General features: G+C 47.3%; 1 long non-coding RNA gene across 1 annotated transcript in view; it reads right to left on the bottom strand.

Moving 5' to 3' along the window:
• Nucleotides 1-311: 311 nt before the first annotated feature.
• Nucleotides 312-26085, bottom strand: part of LOC138282848 (uncharacterized) — a 50517-nt gene continuing 24743 nt past the window's right edge. Inside the window, exons 2-3 of the long non-coding RNA XR_011201011.1 lie at nucleotides 21379-21482; nucleotides 312-5602 (exon numbers count right to left, since the gene is read on the bottom strand). This is a non-coding gene — a long non-coding RNA (uncharacterized lncRNA). The remainder of the gene's footprint in view (nucleotides 5603-21378; nucleotides 21483-26085) is intronic.

Genomic DNA, 26085 nt, shown 5'->3' with positions numbered 1-26085 from the left:
CTATAAGTAACTTTATAGCCTTGTCTTTAATTATGCCTGAAGGTGGAGATTGTTGCTGGTAGGGCACAAACACCCCAAAAATAATACAAACATTTTACCAATGCAGAACTGATAACGTGTCCCGTCTTAGGTAATTTAATTTGTCTGGGACTCGTTTTAGGCCAATGAATCTTTTGACCCTGATTGGAGACACCTCAGGACGAGACAACTAATCAGCATATAAATCACTAGGTCAATAATTTTCTCAATACTCAATATGTCAAGTAAACCAGTCTATATAAATGCATTAATAAAGTTTGATCATGCCATGACCCTTCAACCACGAATAACCACACAAAGATTAGTAAGACTTACGATATTTTATTCAATTTTGGTTACACTCTACTAGCAAGTTTATTAGTCTCAAAACCAGAAGACACATCAGCAATGTCACAATGTGGCAACTAGAATAAGATTTCATCAAGGCAAAGATCATAAACATTAGAACAAAGCATGACATCAACATGGATTAATCTTCAGCAGAGTATTATTAGCGCATTATTCAACAAAGCATTGATTCAGTCATTTGTCTATTTGCGTCCGTTTTAGTGAACTCCTTAACTAACCTCGAATTAGCATTGGCATGTTAGGCTTCATGCAAAACAATTTAGCAACACAAATTTCAAAAACATCTAAGTATGGTCTCTATCAAAAGGTAGCAGTTGGTACCTAGAAAGGAAAGGCAAACAGACAATTAAAATTTCATTATCATATAGTTACCCTCTGTAATGGGTCAGCATACAGAGTCAGCCTTCATCCTCAGGACATCAGTTGATTCTCCATCAGCCAGGAAACACAGCAAAGTTCAGCAGGACAGGCAATACGGGGCACTTCCCTCATAAGGAGGAAAAGTATGAATCGGGAAGGACAAAGATAAGGATGGTTCGAAGAATTAAACAACAACGTCGTTAAGACAGAGTGACGAAGTGTCTAGGTAATAGCAAAGGTACGTAATCGCAGATTTCTCCTTGTGTCAACGGATTATATCAATCTTGTTGTACAGTCCCCTAATTTCTAATTGGGCAAATTTTTGGTGCATCATTATTTCCATCCAATAATCAGGTAATCACCTCACTAGAATTGTCACTTTAGAACAGTTCTCACGTAGTTTATTGGCTCCTGTAATTGACGTCTCTAAAGGGTAGAATGTCAGGTACAAATTTTTTTTATACTGTTGCATTCGGCAAGAATGTTTCCTTGAGCAAGTCGAGTCTCATGAGAAAGAATTTACTACGGTTACACATCTCCTAGCTTCTGGAAAAGTACAGCTACATGTCCTTCAGCAAGTCAGCACATTGCACATTGGAAAAACACATTTAATATGAGACTGGCAGCTAGGCCCCGACTCATGCTAACTAAGGCCTAATGATTAATTCAGCAAAACCTTAATTTATAACTCTAAATGCTAATACAGAATCATACATTAGTACATTAATAATTCATTATTAGTCAATTTCATTAATCATCGTATACATTGGTGGCCACCCCCCCTGAGGGCACATTTCAAACACACGTTTAGTAAAACACAGCAATACAATTTCTATGCAGCATCATTAGGCATTAATTTGCAAACTTTTCATGTTAATTTTGATTATACTAACTACACTCCAACAATCCCTCCTCTGATGACACTTGTCATCACACAGATCCATTCTTTAACAATCCTTTACCTTGTCAATTCCTTCATTTCGATTTCCTCTTTCTGCTTTGCCTTTTCGTATTTAGCTCTGAACATTTTCTCCCTTTTCTTTTCCTCCCTCCTCGCTTTATATTTTGTCCATTTTACTTTACTTCTCTCCCATATTTTGTTGAGTATCCATAACCCAAATAAAAAAGCCAAAACAATTACTATTCCCTGTATTAATTTTCCCAAGAACCCATGCCAAAGACCACTAAACCAACTTCCCATAGATCCTTCTATCTTCAGTGTGATGTAGAAAGTTATTTTCTACAGATGTAAGCAAGCATGTCAAATTATTGTGGTGCGCATATTAAGCACTATTTGTTGTTCTAGGCTCAAAGAATCCTTTAACCAGCTTTATAGCATAATACTTAGCCACACTATTCAAATCTTCTATGAAAGGCACATAAGAGAATACTAAATCATAGTTTGAGTAAAAATATTGCACTTCTTCTTGATTATAGAAACGCGTTAGTAGCAAACTACAACTAATCCCGTAAGTTAATGGCAAGCTGTAATATGTAACTCCCTCTTGGACTGCAAGATGAATTTGTGTACACACGTAACAAGACTTTGCACCCATAGTGTCAACATACTCACTCAGCAAGTGATAGAAAACATTAGTAGACAGCTCCCCTTATGTATTAGTTTCGTCATACAAGTACTTTGTATCTTGTTCAAACTTATCCCACGGTGTTAGTGTAGCAGTCTCAGAAACTGCAGCATTGTTAGCTTCACTCTCATCCACCAATCGCATTTCCACAAACAAGGCTATAATGAATATCACACACACAACACCCAGAGCAATACCCAAATATTTACAGCGCGTATTCCCCTCAACATCAACTCCTGACCTAGGCATGATCTGTAAAGAATCAGAAAGTAAAGTACTACAAACGTAATCAACTAATAGGAGGATGATTAATAACTCTTTTCTCCACAAAGCTTATGCAAAAGTCTTTTTCCAGCAAGTATTTATAGCTTTTTCATTCACTCCCAGGGTCTTTTGTCAATCCAGTTAGCAGCTTGTCACAATTGGGTTTTTCAAAAGTCAATTCAGGTTAGCAATGTCACATTCATTAATTTATCAGTCTCTTTTCTGAGGTTTCCCTTTATTCAATTTTAGCTTAACACAGTCTCTTTTATTTGTAGCCAACTTCAGGTACCATAATATTGACCTGGGACTTCACGATCAAAACAAAATGCCAAGAACTCTTGTTGCCACTCGGCTGACGTTGCATAAGCCCATTCAGGACCTGCGTATCTTCTGTTTGCTATTTTCTTTCTTTTCAACTTGCGGTCACCCTGCAATTCTCCTTCACTCAGATCTTCCTTCCTTGTGGTATCGATCTCTTCCTCTGTTGTTTCATTGCTGACCACTTTCCCTTTTCCAGTTTGCGATTATGGCCACTTATCTCCTCTCAATGTTCTGTTTCCGTCCTGCTTTTCAGGTTGCTGTTCAATGCCCTCCTCTTGTGCTATGGTGCTTTCTCTTGCTAGATCTGCAAGTGGCTCCGGAGGAGTCTGAACACTTTGACTATCTTCCGCCTCAACTCCTTCGCCTTCTAGGTCTGTCAGGGGTTCAACTTTAAACCTGTGTCCGTCTGCTTCTGGAAGAACCTCTCTTTGGGTCGGTCCTCCTGGTGCCTCAGTTGAGATAGGCTCACCGTCACTCTTTTGGATCTTGTTTGCTGTTTGAGTGACCAAGCCGTCCTCAACGTGCTCTCCTTCAGTCTCAGTTCCCCTTTGATTACTCTCCGGCCCTGAGGCTTCCTTCGCTGTAGCTGTTAATTTCGACAACTCAATTTCCTCATCAGTTGGACACGTCACCTTCTTTGTGTGACTGGCATGGATCCAGTTTGGAATTCCCGCACATTTCACAGCAGTAGTAGTTGTCAGTATCACTTGATATGGCCCCTTCCAACGTGGCTCTAAACAAGACTTCCTCACGTGTTTCTTGACAACAACCCAGTCAACGGCTTTCAGATTGTGACCTGGAACTTTATCGGTGGCAGTGTGGTTGCTTCCACCTGGTAAGAGAAAGAGCGGACCACGTCAGCCAGACCCTTGCAGTAGTCCAACACCATATCATCTGTGATAATCACAAGAGCATTTGCAAGCACTGCGGGCAATCTCATAGCTCGGCCCATGAGAATTTCATGAGGAGACAGTCCTGTTTTCTTGTGAGGTGTATTTCTCATTGACATTAGCACTAAGGGCAATGCATCTGGCCATTTCAGATTTGTAGCTGCGCACATTTTTGCCATTCTCGACTTCAAGGTACCATTCATCCGCTCCACTAGTCCTGAGGCTTCAGGACGGTAGCTACAATGCAACTTCTGTTCAATGTTCAGTGAGGCACACAAGAGCTTAACCACCTCATTGTTGAAGTGATTTCCTCTATCTGATTCTAAAGAGATGGGGAACCCGAAATGTAGTATCAATTCCCTAAGCAGCAACTTCGCTACTGTGAGACTGTCATTCCTACGTGTAAGGTAAGCTTCAATCCAGTGACTAAAGATGCACACAATCACCAACACGTACCTCAGACCTCCACACACAGGCATCTCAATAAAATCCATCTGCATCCTGCTAAATGGACCTCCGGCTCTCCCAATGTGGCTCAAATTCACCACGGTCCCTTTCCCCGCATTCATCTGCTGACAGGTGATGCACCTGTGACAGATTGCTTCTGCGGCTTGTCTAAATTTTGGATTGAACCAATCGATTTTGAACAACCTGATCATGGCATCTCTCCCAATATGTGCTTGCCAGTGGTAAAACCTTGCAAACTGTGACAAGTGACTGTTTGGCAAAACTATTTCCCCCTCATCTGAAACCCACAAACATCAGGTCTTTGTACACATTGCATTTTAAGCCAAGAACGTTTCTCTTCTCTGCTGGCACGTCCCTGCAACAATTTTAACTCTTCCATTGTGTCAACAACCCTCAATGCATAACCTGTGCATGTTTCATTTTCAGTTTCAGGTAACAATTCCCACTGATCCTTGAACGATATACAGTTCAGTGCACGAAACCTTGCGACTTGATCTGCATATCCGTTTCCCATTGACACAAAGTCTTGTGATTTCACATGAGCGCTGTATTTCACCACAGCAATTTCAAGAGGTAACTGAATCGCGTGCAACAACTCCTTAATTCTTTCACCATTTTTCACTGGAGAACCAGAAGAGGTCATCAAACCCCTCTGTGACCACAACTGGCCAAAATCATGAACAATTCCAAATCCATATCTGCTGTCAGTATAGATAGTCAATTTTAGTTTGTCAGCGGCATGGCATGCCCTAGTAAGAGCAACCAATTCAGCCACTTGAGCAGAATACACTCTCTCGAGCCAAGATGCTTCCAGGATACCGGTGATTTTGTACACACAGCATATCCGGCTCCCAGTACTCCTACTGAGTCTCTCAGGCATGAACCATCAACAAAGATAATGTAATCATTCTCCTCCAATTGAGTATCTTTAATGTCAGGTCTCGGTTTGGTGCACAGTTCTATTAACTCAAGGCAATCATGTTCTACTTCCTCAGCCTCATCAACATCTGTATTTTCATTGGGAAGCAAAGTTGCTGGGTTTAACACAGTACAGCGTTTCAATGATACATTAGGTGACCCCAGTATAATAGTTTCATATTTTGTCAGACGAGTATTTGTCATGTGCTGCATCTTGGTTCGGGTGAGTAGTATTTCGACTGAGTGTGAGACCATTTCTGTTAAGGGATGTCCCATCACTATGCCTTCACATTGAGTAAGGCTTTGACCAACTGCTGCAACTGCACGCCGACAACCCGGAAAAGCTGCTGCGACTGGGTCCAAAGTAGCAGAAAAATATGCTACCAGGCGGTTTTCACCTCTATGGACCTGTGTCAGGACAGACAAAGAACAAGCATCACGTTAATGACAAAACAGTACAAAAGGCTTTGTGTAGTCAGGCATACCTAATGCTGGAGCCATGCACATGCACTCTCTCAGTTCACTGAATACCCTCATCTCTTCTCAGACATAGTTAGGGTATCTGGGCCATCCTACAGTAAACCTCACCAAAGGCTTAGAGATAATCGAGAAGTTGGGAATCCAATGGCGACAGTAGCCTACCATTCCCAAAAACATCCTCACGTCTCTCTTGGATGTCAGGGGACTCATCTGTAAAATGGCTGTCACTATTTCTTTGGATATTCTCCTTGCCCCCTTCTCAATCAGGTGGCCAAAGTACTTCACCTCTTTCTGACAGTACTGTAGCTTCTTTGGGGACACTTTATGTTTGTTCTTTCCCAAATGATTCAGTAAGGCAATAGTATCATACCTGCAGTCATCTTTCGTTTTGGACGCAATCAACAAATCATCAATGTACTGGACTAGAGTTTAATTAAAAGTCAGTTCCAATGCTTCCAAGTCCTTCTTCAATATCTGATTGAAGATAGAAGGCGATTCTGAAAACCCTTGAGGAATTCGACACCAACTGTAAACCTTGTCCAGGAATTTGAAACTAAAGAGAAATTGGCTGTCCTCATGAAGAGGCACAGAAAAGAACGTTTGGGACAAGTCCACAACTGTGAACCACTCTGCATTACATGGAACCTGAAACATGATCACGGCTGGATTTGACACTATGGGGCAGCATTTTACCACTATCTCATTAATTTTTCTCAGGTCTTGGACAATTCAAACTTTCCCACAAGGCTTTCTGAATCCCATTATTGGCGAATTACATGGGCTGCTCATCACTTCTTTTAAGACCCCTTGCTTCACAAAGTCTGCAATTATCTGTGTCACCTGTATAAGGACGTCTTGTGCCATGTGATACTGCGGTACCTGGGAAAACACGGCATTTGGCTTCACCTCTACCTTGACTGGTTCCACTCCTTTTATCAGTCCCACTTCCTTTCCTGTCAAGTCCCACACCTTCTCGGTGACTGTTCCCTGTAATTCGGTTGGCAAATCAGTCACTGTGAACATCGGAAAAAAGCTTATCAAAGGTTACTCCTCATCTGTGGTCTCAGTCTCTGGCTCTGAGATGTGGCCATCGTCTCCTTCATCATCACTGTTTGTCTGCACCTCAATTCCCTCATTGGAACAGGTGATTGAACACCTTGGTGGTCATTACAACCCTGGCGGTAGGTGTTAAAGCGGCGGTAAGACCACCAACAGGCCGGCGGTCAAAAAAATTGAATTATGACCGTGGCGGAAACCACCAACATAGACAGCCACTTTAACATTCAGACCCCCACGGCGGTACAAACAAATACCGTGGCGGTAACCGCCAACAGACAGGCAGGAGACAATGTACCGCCCGCAGTATTACAACCCACCAATCCACCACCTTTTCCGGGGAGGATTCACCGCGAACAAAAACACGGCGGAAACAGGACTTCGAAGGGAAAATGCTCACCTCTATACACCCCACGAGGAACCAGGACGCCATGGAACCCGAGCTCCAGATTCTGCCAGCCTTTATCTTCCTGCTCCTCTACCAGGAGCACGAACGCCGGCGGCAAAGACAACGGTGAGTACTGCACCTACGACACAGGGGAGGGGGAGGGAAAAAACAGTGACACACACACGCAACACCCACACTCTCACCCACTACAACACACACACTAATACATATTGATACATCAGGGTTACATCCCCCAACCCCCCCTGGAAGAATGCAAGGACAAAAGGAAAAGAGTGATATTTTCAATTACATACATCAAAAATATTTACAAATATATACATTTATACTATATACAATTATATACACCAAGAACACAAGTCCAAGGGAGTCCACCATCATAGTCCGTGGATCACTAGGCCCAAAAGGCACGGGCGAGGCCCACACAAGATACCCAAACAAGACTGAGAGAACACTGCAGGGGCATCAGATAGAAGTAAATCAGGCACCTCAAGGGGAAGGGAAGGAGGGGCACCTCAGCCGGTTGAGTGCACAACGTCAAATCCACGAGGGGGTCCCATGCCCACTGTTCAATCCTGGGGAGTGCAAAGCCACAGTCTCTCAAGTCTCTACAGTGAGTGGTTTGCCCACTGTTCAATCCTGGGGAGTGCAAAGCCACAGTCTCTCAAGTCTCTACAGTGGGTGGTTTGCCCACTGCTATATCCTGGGGAGTGCAAAGCCACAGTCTCTCAAGTCTCTACAGTGGGTGGTTTGCCCACTGTTCAATCCTGGGGAGTGGAAAGCCACAGTCTCTCAAGTGGATGTCAATCTCCACTGGTCCTGGAGGGGGCCTTGTGCCCAGAGTGCTTCATCCTGTCAAGGACTGAGGTAGTGGATGACAATCTCCACTGGTTCTGGAGGGGGCCTTGTGCCCAGAGTGCTTCATCCTGCTTGTGGCGGCCTCAGTAGCATCAGAGTTTTTTGCTCTCATGGGCCTGCGGTGCTTGTGGCGGCAGTGTCCTTGATAGCGGTGCTTGTGGCGGGGGAGTCCTTGGCAGCGGTGCCTGTGGCGGCAGTGTCCGTGGCAGTGGTGCTTGTGGCGGCGGTGTCCTCGGAAGCAATGCTTGTGTTGGCGGTGGTCCTTGGCAGCGGTGCTTGTGGCGGTGGTGTCCTTGGCAATGGTGCTTGTGGCGGCGGTGTCCTTGGCAGCGGTTCAGCTGCTGGCGGTCCTGTCTGTGGCAGTGGGGCTGCTAGTGGTCGCCTCCTGGGCAGCGGGACTGCTGCTGGCGGTCCTGTTTGGGGCAGTGTGGCTGCTGGCGGTCACCTCCTGGGCAGAGGGGCTGCTGCTGGCGGTCCTGTCTGTGGCAGTAGGGCTGCTGGCGGTCGCCTCCTGGGGAGCGGGGCTGCTGCTGGCGGTCCTGTCTGGAGCAGTGTGGCCGGTGGTGGTCGCCTCCTGGGCAGCGGGGCTGCTGCTGGCGATCCTGTCTGGGGCAGTGTGGCTGCTGGCGGTCACCTCCTGGGCAGCAGAGCTGCTGCTGGCGGTCTTGTCCACTGTGCTGATCTTCCCAGATTTGCCGTTTTTCTTGTGCCCCTTCCCCACCTTGGATGGTGTCGCAGCTGTCTCCACAATCTCAACTGTACCCCTGGGAGCGGCTTTGGTGGCTGGTGTCTTTCCCCTCTCCCTCCGGGCACTGTCCAACTTTTGATGCTTGACAGGTGGGGGACTGTGCGTGCTGTGGCTCCTTGCCACACTGCCTGCCCCGCTGCCTGGTGCACTCCATATTCCGGGGACTACTGGTACCACTGGTCCCGCCGATGTTGTGGCTGAGGTGCCAGGTTGGGACCTGGAGAGTCGGGCCCTAGGAGACTGACGGGGTGGGGGAGGTGAGGGAAAGAGGTCAAGGCTGGACAGGAAAAGTTTCTTAGGAACACTGGGACTGGTAGCTGGAGGGGGTTTGGGAGTGGAGGAAGAGGTTGTGGTTGTAGGAGGTGTACGCTTGCTGACTTTGGGTGAAGGTGCATGGGCTGGAGGCTGTCGTGAGGTTACTGTTGGGTGGGTGTGTGGCTGCGTTTGTGTACCTTGGGAGATGGCTTCACAGACACACTGGGAGAGGGCACAGGGGATGTGTGAATGGTAGTGGGGGTGGTGACTGCATGTGAGCGGGTGTAGTGGTGGGTGTCCTGGTGATGGACGTAGTGGCTGAAGATGTAGTGCATGCAGGTGTGAGTGGAGACGAGACAGGGAGGGAGGAGGGAGACGAGGAGGAGGGGGACACAGTGGAGGCAGTGGATGTTGGTGTGTATGCATGTGTATGATGCTTGTGTGAGTGCCTGTGGGATGTGTGGTGCTTATGTTTGCCAGAGCTTCCTTTGTGTGTTGAGGTGTGTGCATGCTGGTCTGATGGTGTGCTTGGGATAGGCTGAGGTACAGGGGTGTGGGTCCGGGTGGAGGAAGTTGGAGGGGGGAGGCTAGAGACAGGGACAATGGCTGCCATCAGTGCTGAAGCCAGAGTCTGAAAAGCTCACTGAAGGGCTGCCTGACCAGAATGAATGCCCTCCAGGAATGCATTGGTTTGTTGCAACTGCCTCTCTACACCCCGGATGTCATTCAAAATGGTAGACTGCCCAACAGTGAGGGACCTGAGGAGGTCAACGGCCTCTTCGCTGAGGGCAGCAGGGGTGACTGGGGCAGGTGCGAAGGTGATGCCCACCCTCCTGGGTGAGCGGGCACGGGGCAAAGGCTGAGGGGCTGCTGGGAGGGCGGTGCTGGCAGGGGGGGTGGCGGCTGTACCTGTAGATGCGGGGCACAGATGGGGCCGCCACCGGAAGGGAGCTCCCATCAGAGGAGAAGTCTGTATCACTGGTCTCAGCTCCTATCCTTGCCATGGAGCTCCCCTCGCCCTCCGTCCCACTGGTGGATTCAGAGTCTGTAGTGTCGCCCTCCAGGGCCATGTGGGATGCAGCTCCCTCCTGCTCCGGTGCCACTGCTCCTCCGCCTGAAGATGCTAATGCACACAAGTACAGGGAGACCACAAAAAGGGCGGTAAGACAGAAGAAAGACATGTTGAGTGCATGCAAAACTGCTACTGTTGGCGGACACGACAGACACAGAAGCCCCCTGCACTACGCCGCGCACTTGGGGTCCACTATTCAATCCCTGGGACATGGCTTACAAGCCGGTGGCCGATTTCTGCACACATGGATGTCACAGGAGCCTGACTAGGTGTAGTTGGCACTGTACCCAGGTGGGGTGGGGTGCCACAGGGACTGCCTGAAAAAGGGGACTTAACTAGCAAACTCACCCTGGCCTAGGGGAACCCACAGCCCACCTCCCCCACCCAGACACTTCCAATGCGCGCTGAATCTGCTGAATGACAGTGTACTCACCCCCTTGTTGCTGCTGTGATGCCTCAAGCGCCCATCCAACTCCGGGTACGCCACCGCCAGGATCCTGAACATCAGTGGGGTCATGGTGCGACGGGCACCCCTCCCACTTTGGGAGGCCATCCCCAGCTGGGCCTCCGCCGTCTTCTTGCTTCAGCGGCGAATGTCCTCCCATCTTTTCCGGCTGTGGGTGCTCTGTCTGTGGTAGACCCCCATGGTTCGTACTTCCTTGGCGATGGGATGCCAAATATCCTTCTTCTGGTGGGCGCTGACCTACAGGAATTGTACAGGGGAAAAAGAGAAGTAATTACCAACTGCACTGTCACAGTCATTGGCCCGCATACCTACCCTTGCCATGTGGCACATGCACTCACCGTCGTTTCATGCACGCCTCATTCTCCCCCCCTATCTTTCAACCACCCCACCCCACACAGGCATTGCCCATACAGCATGGTAACGGTGTACTTACCTGTTTGTCTGGAGGACCATAGAGTCGCATGTACTGGGGGAGGACCCCATCCACGAGTTTCTCCAACTCCTCCGTGCCAAAGGCAGGGGCCCTTTCCCCAGACACACGAGCCATTGTCTCTTCCAGACTGAGGTCACAGCAGCACTTGCAGTGTAGGTCCTCTCCTGTCGAAGATCAGGTATCGAGTGATTGAACAGTGAGAAAATGGCGGTCACGTCTGTGGCGGTGCGTACCGTTACCGCCGGCGTACATCGTCATTGGCTCCTGGGACCCATAGGATCCAATGTTAACCAATGCAGAATTGCGCCGCGATCTTCGACCGCCTACCGCAACGGTGTACAATGCCAGTGCAGTAACCTCATATCCCATTGTCCCACTTTACAGGTAAGGCAGCCGCCTGTTCAGGGGCCCACATGGCTTTATTTTTGACTGCGTCACACATACCTAGGCCTTGGCTAAACACTCATACAGGCAAAATTCTGTTTGTGAATAGTTTTCGGAGTAAGCTGTGTTTACGTACCTCAGAGTTGGTTGACTCTGTGCTCGCTGTTCTCCTCCATAGGCACCGTCCGCTGGGGCATGTGAGGAGATGGCGGCATCCTCTGGTGTACAGACCGCTGGTGGGCCTGTCGACAATGGAGGAAAGACATGTGATCATCACCTACAGGCTTGATCGTGCCACAATCCAGGAACTGTGTGCCCAGTTGGAGCCAGACCTGATGTCAGCAATCGCCATCCAACAGGAATCCCCCCTCAAGTGTAGGTGCTGTCAGTACTCCATTTCCTAGCAAGTGGGTCTTTTCAAACAACAGTGGCCATAGCATCAGGGATGTCCCAGCCTATGTTTTCCAATGGTGTTGTCCAGAGTGTTGTCTGCCCTGCTGAAACACATGCGGAGGTACATCGTTTTCCCTCAGGTGGAGGATTTGCCTACAGTGAAAGGTGCCTTCTATGCTCTGGAACATATCCCTAACATCATAGGTGCCACTGATGGGACACATGTGGCCTTGGTCCCCCCCGCAGGAGTGAACAGGTGTACAGAAACCGGAAGAGTTACCATTCGATGAATGTGCAGATGGTGTGTTTGGCAGACCAGTAAATCTCCCATGTTAATGCAAAATTCCCTGGCTCAGTGCATGACGCTTACATCCTGCGGAATAGCAGCATCCCGTATGTGATGGGGCAACTACAGAGGCACCGGGTGTGGCTATTAGGTGAGCACCTGGACCCAAATCAGTGGGAATAGTTGTCTGGTTCTGGGGATGTCCCTAAGAGTTAGTGTGTGTCTAACAGTTGTCCCTCCCCATTTGCAGGTGACTATGGTTACCCCAACCTGTCATGGCTACTGACCCCAGTGAGGAATCCCAGGACAAGGGCAGAGGAATGCTACAATGAGGCCCATGGGCGAACTAGAAGGATTATAGAGTGGACCTTTGGCCTCCTGAAGGCCAGGTTCCGGTGCCTACATATGACAGGTGGATCCCTATTCTACTCACCAAAGAAAGTGTGCCAGATCATCGTGGCCTGCTGTATGCTTCACAACTTGGCTTTGCGACGACAGGTGCCTTTTCTGCAGGAGGATGGTCCAGATGGAGGCGTTGTGGCAGCTGTGGAGCCTGTGGACAGTGAAGACGAGGAAGCAGAAGAAAAGGACATCGACAACAGGAACTCGGTGATCCTGCAATACTTCCAGTGAGACACAGGTAAGAAGACAAACCTGCCTGCTACATGTACTTTAAAACTACTACCTCTCTACTGTCTGTCCTTTTCACCCAGTGTATGGTCACTGAGTTGTCACTTTCGCTTATGATTTCACAGATGTGGGTCCCACTGTGTGACATCTGCTTTGTTTCCTCATGGACTAGAGCTGTGTGACATAGGTATGTTGACATTACATTTGAAAGAGCATTTTGTCACTGTAATTGCTAATACACTAATTTGAAATCACAGACAGACTCCAGATTGTTTTGTGCTTTAAGGGTGTTTATTTAAGTGCTCAATATTTGAGGGGGTTGTAAAATGGTGAGGGGTGATGGTGGTGGAATGTCCATGGCAGAATCCAGTCTATTAGTCTCACAGGTGCATTGTCCAAAGGGGCATAGGAAGTGGAGCTGGGGCAGTTTGAGGATGGACAGGGTGACAAAGTGGGACAAAAGTATGACAATCAGGGTGGTCTTATTTCTTGGCGGGGGTCTTGGCATCGTTCTCTGTCTTTGTCTGGATCTCAGGGACCGTTTGCGGGGTGGTTCTCCCTCTGCAGGGGATGGGGTGCTGGTGTGGCGGTCCTGTGGCTGTGCCTCCTGTCCACTAGCGCCGGCAGAGGTGGTGGGCAGTTCATCGTCCAGGCTAGTGTCAGGGGCCCCTTGTGCCACATTGTCCCTCCTGGTGTTGAGGACTTCCTTCAGCACCCCTACAAAGTGCACAGGGTGGAATAGATGGATTTGAGTTCCTCCCTGAAGCCCAAATACTGTTCCTCCTGCAGCCGCTGGATCTCCTGAAACTTGGCCAGTACTGTTGCCATTGTCTCCTGGGAATGATGGTAGGCTCCCATGATGTTGGAGAGGGCCTCGTGGAGAGTGGGTTCCCTGGGCCTGTCCTCCCCCTGTCGCACAAAAGCCCTCCCAGTTCCCCTGTTTCCCTGGGCCTCTGTCCCCTGAACGGTGTGCCCACAGCCACTGCCCCCAGGTCCCTGTTGTTGTTGGGGTGGTGGGTTAGCCTGGGTTCCCTGTAGTGGTGAACACACTGCTGATTGACGTGTCCTTGGGACAGAGGTATGGGCCCGCTGGGTGGGTGCTGTGCTGGTGTTTCCAGAGGGGGAAGCTCTGTGGTGGCCTGTGACTGTGTGAGGGGAACACAACTGTCCCGAGGTCCCAGATGGGCCGGGCTGGTTGTCTAGATCCAGTTGGACAGAGCTGCTGTCATCACTGTGGGCCTCTTCTGTGGGTGGTGTGGACATGTCTGGACCCTCCTGTCCGGTGATGTTGGGTAGGGGTCCTGCAGGGGTTTAAAAGCATGATTATTGCATCTGTGTGTGCCATGGTATGCAATGGGTGGTTGACCGTGTACCCCAGTGCTTGCATTCCTGTGTGGGACCTTGTGTGATGATGGTTTAGGGGGTGTATGGGCATCTGTAGTGGACATGCTTTGGTGATGGGTGTCTATGCTTTGGTGTTGCATGCAGGGCTTGGTGTTGGGATGGGTGGTTTGTGATATTGGGACATTTGTGAGGAGTAGTAGTGATGGGGGTGAGGGCGAGGGTGGGGGTATGTGATGGCATGCAGGTAGGGTGGGAGATATAATAGTGAAGATTTGACTTACCAGAGTCCATTCCTCCAGCTACTCCTGCGAGGCCCTCAGGATGCACAATAGCCAAGACCTGCTCCTCCCATGTTGTTAGTTGTGGGGGAGGAGGTGGGGGCCCGCCGCCAGTCCTCTGTACTGCGATGTGGTGTCTTGAGACCACGGAACGCACCTTCCCCAGTAGGTCGTTCCACCTCTTCCTGATGTCATCCATATTTCTTGGGTGCTGTCCCACTGCATTGACCCTCTCCACGATTCTTACCCATAGCTCCATCTTCCTAGCTATGGAGGTGTGCTGCACCTGTGATCCGAATAGCTGTGGCTCTACCCGGATGATTTCCTCCACCATGACCCTGAGTTCCTCCTAAGAGAACCTCGGGTGTCTTTGCCGTGCCATGGGGTGGTGTGGGTGATGTGTGGGTTGGTGTGTGTTGTGATGTGTGGGGTGATATTTAGTGGTGTGTTGTGTGAGGTGGGTGGATGTTATGTGGGTGATGGTGTTGAATGCCTGTGGATGCTCGTTTGTAGATGGTGGTGTCTCTCTGTGGCCTTCAGTAGCAGTTGTTGTCGTAGGGGTTGGTGGGTGATGTAGGTGTGTGTTTTATATTGTATTGGGTATGTGGGAGTGGTGTGTGTATGTGTATCAGGTGTGTGTATTTTGAATTGTCCAATGTTGATGTGTTTTGTAAGAGTGTGTGTATTTTGAGCACGGCAGTGTGTACCGCCAATGAATACCGCGGTTGAAAGACCGCTGCGTGGATTCGTGGGTCGTGATAGTGTGGGCGCATTCCTGTTGGCGTGACGGTGGAGGTTTTGTTTTCGGCAGTTTGTCACTGACCTTTGGTGTGGCAGACTTGCGTGGGTGTCTAAATTTTGGCGGATTCCGACCTGTGGGTCATAATGACTGTGGTGGAATTCCGCGCCCGCGGCGGTATGTTGGCCATCTTCTGCACGGCGGTAAGCGGCTTTTACCGCCAATGTTGTAATGACCCCCCTTGTCTTGCACAGCAAGTCTCTCCCCAGTAGGGACACAGGACTTGAATCACAGACTACAAACCTATGTAATCCCTGAAAGGTACCAATCTCAACTTGGACCTGATCTGTAATTGGATTAGTCAGGAGCTGGTTTGCTACTCCTACCACCTTTATTGTACGCCCTGAAAGGGGCAATTTCGGAACCTCTGCACTTCTGACTGTGGAGCGTGTAGCTCCTGTGTCAACCAGGAATGAAACCTTGTGACCCATCACCTTTCCTTGTACATAAGGGCCCCTCTGATCTACTTCTAGGGACGCTGCAAGCCTGCACTCCTCACTATCCGAACAGTCATCCGAGCATTCATCGTTTATTCCATTCTCACCCCGCAATGGGAATTGTTGTACTGCATTATTTTGACTCATTGTTTAACCTGTGACCTGTTGAGGAAGCATCATCTGTTGCTATCCCATCGGAGCTAAAGGCAACTGCATTTGCTGTCTAGGTACCACAGGAATCTGCTGTTGTATTTGCTGCACCTGCGCTGGTTGAACACGTGGCATTTGTACTTGTTGCATAGGCTGGAGACCCTGCATCTGAACCATATTATTCTGGAAGCTCGGATTTTGACCCCTCTTTCTTGGACCCCTCACATTTTGTAATGCACTGACATCATTGCTTTGTTGAACAAAACCATCCTGCACCATCATTGGACATTCCTGCTTCCAGTGTCCCACGCCCCCACACGCATGGCATGGCGACATCTTTTTCATCCCTTGCACGTCATTTTGAACCACAACAGTATTCAAGACTGGACCACGGCTCACAAAACCTCCCCGACCTCTGCCTCTTGTTTGCGGCTGAAACATTCCATTTCCTTGTGGTTGCTGCACCATCTGCTGTACTCCATTTCCCTGTATCCCTGCCTGAGCTGCCTTAATTTGCATCACCATCACCTTCTCTTTCTGCTTTCTCTGCTTCAACTCAATCTCATCACTACAGTATTTCGCGTACTGCAACACCTCATCAATCGGTTTCGCTTTCCAACAGATCAAATGATTCTTACTCATCTGGCTAATCTCTGGCCTCAGTCCTTCAACGAACCTGAACACAAGATGATTCATGTCTTTCAGTTCTATGACCTCTGTGCCACTGTAGTGTTTGAATGCCTTTAACAATCTCTCATAGTAAGCATGTATAGTCTCTTTGCCTTCTTGTGCTGTTCGATCAATTTTCTGCCAATCAGTAACTTTCGGCGACACTTTCTGCTTCAAGAATTCAATCACCTTATAGTAGTGCTTCATCACCTCAGGAGACGGTGCTCCTGTAGTCCTGTCCCTTGGTGGTTCCGCTGTCGGCCAATCCACACTCCTCTTGAACTCAAGCCACAAATCGGCTGGAACTATAATCTCAAACAGTGTATTCAAGTCTTCCCAGAGACACTTCGCAAGCTTCACAAACCTATCCGTTTGCTGGTACCACTCTATCGGCTTTTCCCTCAACCTGGGATAATCATTTGTGAATGACAAGATGTCACCTCTATACCACGGTACGTGAACTAGAACCCCTCCAGCTGTCTCTCTCATCGGTAACATCTTTATTGTTCCCGTATCTGGAGCAGCCTTCGCCTGTTGCTGTTCCAGGCAGTCACTTTTCCTCCTATCTCACTTCTTCGCCCATCTGCCTTCCCACTTTTCTAAAGCTCCCCAAACCTGCGCACTCTGTAGTATCTCTTTGAGGTGTTCCTTCATCCCAGTAGATCTCATATGATCAAAATCTTTAGGTTCGAAGTCTAACCGATGACTGCATTTCAGATATTTAGTATTGTCTAAGTCTATGCCGTATTTATCTGCCACGTTCGCTAACCTCTGGTGCACCTTACTCACTTCCTTGGTTATTTTCGGGCACAGATATCTTAATTCTGCTTCAGTGTTAGATTCTAATCTGTTCACTCCCATGCTCCCTTCTACTAGCTCAGCTGCTTCCACTCACAACCTCACAAAATTCAGGTATTTCTCTCTTTCTGATCGCTCTGCTGTCGCCGGAGTAGCTTGTGGAGTGCTAAGCTTGTCTAACCACTCAGTCAACTGTTGTGCCGTTAAGCTTTGTAACGAGAAATTTCCAGCCTGCACCATCAGAGTTTGTGACGTGTTTGCACTCATTACCTGTGGGATCAGTAGACCCAAACCTGCTTGTCTCATTGTCTCTAAAGGAACCCCAATCGGACTGAAGTCCAACAAGGATCTAGATCTCTCAGCTGTCTGTTCTCCCGGTGTCATCCCTTGGGAGCTTCCTGAGAACCCTCCTCTTATCACCTCTTGAGTCACTACTCCTTGGTCACACACACTAGGTTTTGCCTGCGCATATAGCGGTACTGGCGGACCAACGGTAATTGGCAAAGATATAGCAGTTAATGCCTGTCCATTTCCCAATCCTGGTGGGGCACTAACTCCCATAGCTTGATTCATTACAGGTGCCGTAACTGACTGCGGTCCTGTGACCGAAGTGTAATTTGGGACCACCTGTTGCTGCGGCAGCAAATGTGGAGTTGGCTCAATCTGCAGTAACTTTGATCTCGTGTACACAATGTATCCTGCGGCACTATCAAATTTGTAGCCGTCTCTAATACAGGGACATCAGGGTAAAGCCTCTGAACTGGTGGTGGCTGCAACCATATCTGCGTCTCGGGTGCAGTGGATACCATTCTGCATCGGAACATTATTTGCCTGTAGTGTATTTGTGATCCCCTGATTCTGTGATGAACTTACAGGACCTGCGCTAGTACTCGATCTGTTGTCATTTATGGCATATGGTGGTGATCGATCATGTAACAATTGATTGAGAAACTCATCATCATCCGAATCGTCTGCATCTACCCAGGACTTCTGAGGCTCCTTTTGCCTACTAGACCCCTTGTCTGTTTTACAAGTTGCCTTTCTTCCCTGTGGTTCGGCTTCTTGAGTTATTGCCGGAAACATTCTAACTCTGTCTATTATTTCCCTTCTCCACATCCTGGCCTCACTATCCCACCTAGCCTCTGCTAGAGTCTTTTCTGCTTTTCTCATTGTCCTCTCGAATTTCTGTTGCCTCTGTCGCATGGCCATTAAATCCCAAATTGCTAATGCCTCAAACTGAGCTGGTCTCAGAGGCGGCTTTTTCTCATTTAACGCTTTCCGCAAATTCTCTAGAACCCATATGTTAAAGGTTCCATTCTCTGGAAACGCCAAACATGACATGCCGCGACTCCCTTCTCCTCCATTACGGCACACGCCCGAGTATCCTCTGGCGGTGTAGGCTCCCCCACACTCGCTGTAATGTACGCATCTCTCCTCAAAGCACTCTTTAAAGCCTTGAAAAACTTAATTTTTGCGTCTTTTATTTTATTTAGAATCGAATCAGGAAGTGACTTTAATTCTCAGAACACTCTTTGCCTACCTTCTCAAAGAATTGCCTCTCAAGGACGGCTGCAAATCCGTGCTTGACCCTTCTCACTAGCTTACCTATCCCAGCGCGGCTCCAATGACGGCACCCTCACACACACTGCGGCTGACAAAGTCTTGTGGCTTGTCTTCCTCACTCTAAATCCACACAAAACGAATGCAATATATTGCGAGCACCTTAACAACAAACTCAAATTTGCCAGTTTACTACAGGAAGGGTAACACAATTGCATCAGAACTTTACAGAGATTTCACTTGAAGCCTCCGCCGCTACTCTCTCCTTCTCAGATCCCGCACTCGCAAGCAAATTTCACTCTCGACTTGTCAATGGTTCGTCCTAGTGCACTTTCCAAATCTCCATCGAAGGTTTCACTCACACACTTTGACTCAAACCCGACTCGTCAACCACGCCCGATTGACCTTTTAAACTGCGCAAATTACAACATAAACCAAGTGTCTCATATACTTATCAATATACTCCGGAGTCCTAGACCACGCCGGGTCCGTACATCACCAACAACCACTTGGACAATTTTGAGCACAAAGCACCATACTCACATGAAGTTCGCCGAATTCCCTACTCTCACACTGCGGAGTGCGCCCACTCCTCCTACTAAAATATTACCCGACCTAAATTCTCACAAACCTCACAATTCACCTGCGATATGCATAAGCTGAGCAAGCAAATTCTACTTCTCACATACCTATCACTAGAACGGCGAGAACATACCCAACTCACTTCGGCAAGCTCCGAGATTCTGGGAAAGTCATTTGGGACTTAGGGGCACATCATACCTCCAATTTGCATTATTTCGAAAACAATCCTAAAACAATGGTCCCTCGTCCTAGGGCCCCAAAGGGTCTAAACCGTCCTCTGCTACCAGAACTGATATTGCATCCCTCCTTAGGTAATTTAATTTGTCTGGGACTCGTTTTAGGCCAATGAATCTTTTGACCCTGATTGAAGACACCTTAGGATGAGACAACTAATCAGCATATAAATCACTAGGTCAATAATTTTCTCAATTTTCAATATGTCAAGTAAACCAATCTAGATAAATGCATTAATAAAGTTTGATCACACCATGACCCTTCAATCATGAATAACCACACAAAAATTAGTAAGATTTACGATATTTTATTCCCTATTGGTTACACTCTACTAGCAAGTTTATTAGTCTCAAAACCAGAAGACACATCCGCAATGTCACAATGTGGCAACTAGAATAAGATTTCATCAAGGCAAAGATCATAAACATTAGAACAAAGCACAACGTCAACATGGATGAATCTTTAGCAGAGTATCATTAGCGCAGTATTCAAGAAAGCATTGATTCAGTCATTTGTCTATTTGCGTCCGTTTTAGTGAACTCCTTAACTAACCTCGAATTAGCATTGGCATGTTGGGCTTCATGCAAAACAATTTAGCAACATAAATTTAGAAAACATCTAACTATGGTCTCTATCAAAAGGTAGCAGTTGGTACCTAGAAAGGAAAGGCAAACAGACAATTCCAATTTCATTATCATATAGTTACCCTCCGTAATGGGTCAGCATACAGAGTCAGTCTTCGTCCTCAGGATATCAGTTGATTCGCTATCAGCCAGAAAACACAGCAAAGTTCAGCCGGTTAGGCAATACGGGGCACTTCCCTCATAAGGAGGAAAAGTATGAATCGGGAAGGACAAAGATAAGGATGGTTCGAAGAATTAAACAACAAAGCCTTTAAGACAGAGTGACGAAGTGTCTAGGTAATAGCCAAGGCACATTTATGGCTGACTTCTCCTTGTGTCAAAGGATTATATCAATCTTGTTGTACAGTCCCCTAATTTCTAATTGGGCAAATTTTTGGTGCATCATTATCTCCATCCAATAATCAGGTAATCACCTCACTAGAACTGTCACTTTAGAACAGTTCTCACATAGTTTATTGGCTCCTGTAATTGACGTCTCTAACGGGTAGAATGTCAGGTACAAATTTTTATTCTCTCAGGCTCAGTCATTCGTTCCATTGTCTTTACCAGTTCAGGCGACCTTGTACCTGTTGCAAGTTTACACTGTTGCATTCGGCAAGAATGTCTCCTTGAGCAAGTTGAGTCTCATGAGAAAGAATTTACTACGGTTACACACATATTCTAGCTTCTGGAAAAGTACAGCTACATGTCCTTCAGCAAGTCAGCACATTGCACGTTAGAAAAACACATTTAATATGAGACCGGCAGCTAGGCCCCGACTCATGCTAACTAAGTCCTAATGATTAATTCAGCAAAACCTTAATTTATAACTCTAAATGCTAATACAGAATCATACATTAGTACATTAATAATTCATTATTAGTCAATTTCATTAATCATCGTATACATTGGTGGCCACTCCCCGAGGGCACATTTCAAACATGCGTTTATTAAAACACTGCAATACAATTTCTATGTGGCATCATTAGGCATTAATTTGCAAACATTTCATGTTAATTTTGATTATACTAACTACACGCCAACACTACAAACATTATTAGCATAATGACAACAACTATTATACGTAGCTACAGTAATCAAACTATAGTAAGACCTAACACACTACACTACGTAACACCAAAACTCAACCTAATACTAAACAACACATCGACTACAAACTAACACACTCATTTCCAGTTTCTACACCTACTCACACCCCATAGGCCAAAACCCCTAAAATTACCTAAAAAGTGGGCTGATCAGCCAGGGCCCATCCATATTGTGATGTAGGAAGTGGAGAGGCAGAGGAGCTAGTTACAGGAGGATGAGAGGATGACAACACATTACCTGCAAAGGAGACAATGACAATGTATGTGAGCATATTTGAATCCTAATCACTTAAAATGTAACTATGTTATCAGGATCTTGTCTCAGCACATACAGTCAAGATACATTTATGGCGGTGTTGATAGATGTAGACGTCTCAAAAATATGGTTGAGACATTAATGGTAGTGAGGCATTAAGGCATACATGTGGGATGCTCAGAATGTCTCAAGATACTGGCCCTTGTTAGGGGTGCTTCCATAAAAACCGAAATTGCTACACTTGCTATTGCCTGTATTGCTCTAGACCTGATGACTATGGGAAGGACAGTTTTAAGGCACAATCAGTTTTCCTTTTAGAGGGGGGCAAGCTATGCTTGAGTGACATGTGGAATTAGAAGAAGATGTTTGTTGTTTGATGACGGTGATGTAAGTTGGGAGTAACAATGTAGTTGAAAGACAGGGTGGTGTTTTGCTTTTACTTGGCCTGATGTACTGATTTCCTGGAAAAGACAGGCAATTTAATAGGTCAGTGGAAATGGTGGAGGGAACATGCTCATCAAGAGATGAGGCAGGACTCTGGTCCGCCACCTGGCAGATCCTTGCCCATCGGTATACTGCAAAACCAGTCCTTAACCAACCAACCCTCATGCTAGTAAAGGTACTATTAGTACCTTTAAGGGTATATTTGACCCCATATGCCTCCATGCATCTATGTAAAGAGAGTGAAAGCACATACTGCTACGATTGGCTGCAAAGCCACGCTCGAGTTGTTGAATTACATCCAGATGGATATTTCCACTGCGGCACGGCTGGAAATTTACATATGCGCAGGCCGCCATACAGAGATCTCCCTTTGATAACTTGCCCAAAGTAATTAATCAACTTTGTTGTTAGAAATGGGGTCTTTGGTTGACAGTCAGGTTACCCCCTGTTCAAGCAAGGACCCTCGCTCTAGTCAGGGTAAAACAGAATCACCCTCAGCTAATCCCTGTTTACCCCCTAGGTAGCTTGGCAGAGCAGTAGGCTTAACTTCAGAGTGCTAGGTGTAAAGTATTTGTACCAATGCACACAGTAACTTAAGGAAAACACTACAAAATGATACAACACCAGTTTAGAACAATAGGAAATATGTATCTAAACAAAACAAGACCAAAACGACAAAAATCTGAGATACACAAGTCAAGTTATGAATTTTCAAAGATTAAACTCAAAAATAGGGCTTAGAAACACAAAATGCTTCGATGAGGTGTTAACATCGCGTTGTGACGGAGTCGTTCCCAACAAGCCGAAACCAGCGGCGCCGGAAACAGATTCGCGTAGACCCTTTGGTGAAGAGTGAAAACAAGTCGATGCGCGAAGTAGGGGATCACGGCGTTGGTGCGAAACGTTGAATCCGCGCACTTCGAGCGGTGTTGGTCACGACGAGGTGCGGCGACTTCTACGGAGTTGCGGACTTCAGCGGCATCGGCCTGCGAAGGTCGGCGCGTTCCAGCGAAGATCCCGGAGTCGGTCGCAGACGGCGTCACCGGATTCGGCAGCGGCATTGGTTCGAAGTCGATTTTCGTGGATTTCCACCAACTTTCCTTGCAAGGGCCCAGGAACTGGATAGGGCACCACTTGTCAGAGCAGGAGTCTCTCCAGAGACTCCAGGTGCTGCCAGAGAGAAGTCTTTGCTGTCCCTGAGACTTCAAACAACAGGAGGCAAGCTCTAAATCAAGCCCTTGGAGATTTCTTCACAAGATGGAATGCACACAAAGTCCAGTCTTTGCCCTCTTACTCTGGCAGAAGCAGCAACTGCAGGATAGCTACACAAAGCACAGTCACAGACATGGCAGCACTTCTCCTCAGCTCTTCAGCTCTTCTCCAGGCAGAGGTTCCTCTTGATGTCCAGAAGTGATCTAAAGTCTGTGGTTTTGGGTGCCCTTCTTATACCCAGTTTCTCCTGTGAAGTAGGCCTACTTCAAAGTAAAGTCTCTTTGGAATGTGAAATCCTGCCTTGCCCAGGCCAGGCCCCAGACACTCACCTGGGGGTTGGAGACTGCATTTTGTGAGGGCAGGCACAGCCCTTTCAGGTGCGAGTGACCACTCCTCCCCTTCCTCCTAACACAGATGGGTCATCAGGATATGCAGGCTACACCCCAGCTCCCTTTGTGTCACTGTCTAGTGTGAGGTGCAACCAGCCCAACTGTCAAACTGACACAGTCAGGGAATCCACAAACAGGCAGAGTCACAGAAATGGCATAAGCAAGAAAATGCTTTACTGAAAGATGTATTTTTAAATTGTGAGCTCAGAGACCCCAAACTCTTTTCCATCCTCTCCCAAAGGGAATCTACACTTTAATCAGATTTAAAGGTAGCCCCCATGTTAACCTATGAGAGGGACAGGCCTTACAATAGTGAAAAACGAATTTAGCAATATTTCACTGTCAGGACATATAAAACACATTACTATGGGGGTCATTCTGACCCCGGCAGTCATGGACCGCCGGGGCCAGGGTTGGCGGGAGCACCGCCAACAGGCTGGCGGTGCCACGCAGGGCATTCTGACCGCGGCGGTTTGGCCGCGGTCAGAAGAGGAAAACCGCCGGTCTCCCGCTGCCCAAAAGAATCCTCCATGGCGGCGCAGCTCGCTGCGCCGCCATGGGGATTCTGACACCCCATACCGCCATCCTGTTCCTGGCGGCTCTGCCGCCAGGAACAGGATGGCGGTATGGGGTGTCGTGGGGCCCCTGGGGGCCCCTGCAGTGCCCATGCCAATGCCCAGTGCCCACTTTGAATTTCACTGTCTGCATTGCAGACAGTGAAATTCGCGACGGGTGCAACTGCACCCGTCGCACCTTCCCACTCCGCCGGCTCCATTCAGAGCCGGCGTCCTCGTGGGAAGGTTGTTTTCCACTGGGCTGGCGGGCGGCCTTTTGGCGGTCGCCCGCCAGCCCAGTGGAAAACCCAGAATCACTGCAGCTGTCTTACGACCGCGGTGCGGTATTCTGGAGGGGGGAACTCTGGCGGGCAGCCGCCCGCCAGAGTTAGAATCACCCCCTATTTGTCCTACCTTAACCATAAACTGCACCCTGCCCTTGGGGCTACCTAGGGCCTACCTTAGGGGTGTCTGACATGTAAGAAAAGGGAAGGTTTAGGCCTGGCAAGTGGGTACACTTGCCAAGTCGTATTTACAGGTAAAACTGCACACACAGACACTGCAATGGCAGGTCTGAGTCATGATTACAGAGCTACTTATGTGGGTGGCACAACCAGTGCTGCAGGCCCACTAGTAGCATTTGTTTTACAGGCCCTGGCACCTCTAGTGCACTTTACTAGGGACTTACTAGTAAATCAAATATGCCAATCATGGATCAACCAATCACATACACATGTTGTAAAGGAGCACTTGCACTTCAGCACTGGTTAGCAGTGGTAAAGTGCCCAGAGTAACAAAAACAGCAAAATCAGAGTTCAGCACACATCAACAACCTGGGGAACAGAGGCAAAATGTTAAGGGAGGCCACGCCAAGGATGAAAAGTCTAACATTTGCTCTTTCCAGTTTTTGAATATGTTGTGGGAACATTTGAGTTGAAATGATATTTCCTGTCAGTAAAGGTGACTAACCTCTCAGGCCTGGCAGAGTTAGTCCTGGATAGGATGTTTGAACAAAATGTAATATTGCACTGGCATAAGCACGAATCTCAAACAAGCCAAATATTGTGTAATAGTACCCAAAATGTGTAAATGAAGGGACAGATGAAAGAATTGACCCCTTCAGTGAAATAAAGATGGACAATAAAGGGCAATTCAACTGAGGAGAAAGACCCAGCAAGAAATAATGCCTGATTTACAAAATAAACCAAAGTTATTAGTATGTTTTCTTCAGCATGTTCTGCAACAATTGTTAAACAGGCGAACTTGTCAGTGGCACCCCCTGGATAATCATGAGAAGTACAGGTGATGGGGAGCGTACTGAGCAGGTATATATATACATCAGATTAAGGAATACAAAACTATGTGCAAAAGACAAATCCAAGGGCCCATAGAAGTGCAAAACGCATAAAAATGAACACAGAAAAATATTTGCAAATTTTATGTTTTCATGATTTTTCAGATTATTGGCAGGTTCATTGCTTAACTACATATAAATCTAGAGAGAGTTGTCCTTTTGAAGTGACTGCAAGAATTGGTATATCACAAGTTATTGGTTGTGCAGTTTTCCTTCTATCGTGCTGTGAAGAGTTTGATGTTATTTTAGATAAAAAATGCGTGTTACTTTCACATAGAACTTATAATTGTAAGATTGTTTTGGAATAAACAAGAATATGAAACCTGTGCTAACTTGCCTTTGGCACTCTTTACTCCAATTAATTGTTTAGTGAATAAAGCTGGTAGGGCCATAAAGAATTGTGCAATCGTAAACCCTGTGATTCCCAAAAACACGGGCTACTCTAAATAATTTTTTTTTTTATTTGGAACACAAACACAGAGATGGTGCTTTGCTGACATTTGTAGGCTACCAACCCTGTGATTGTAGGCAAACACAGGGTTACACAAACATGACCTGCCTAATAAATATTCTTTGTTAGCATTGTCAGTGGTTGTTTGTGGGGCTTAGAAGGGGCGGAGGAGCAGGAGGAG

The sequence above is a fragment of the Pleurodeles waltl genome, chromosome 2_2 (genome assembly GCF_031143425.1).
Source record: "Pleurodeles waltl isolate 20211129_DDA chromosome 2_2, aPleWal1.hap1.20221129, whole genome shotgun sequence".
NCBI classification, from domain to species: domain Eukaryota; kingdom Metazoa; phylum Chordata; class Amphibia; order Caudata; family Salamandridae; genus Pleurodeles; species Pleurodeles waltl.
This window is presented reverse-complemented; position numbering and strand designations above follow the sequence as displayed.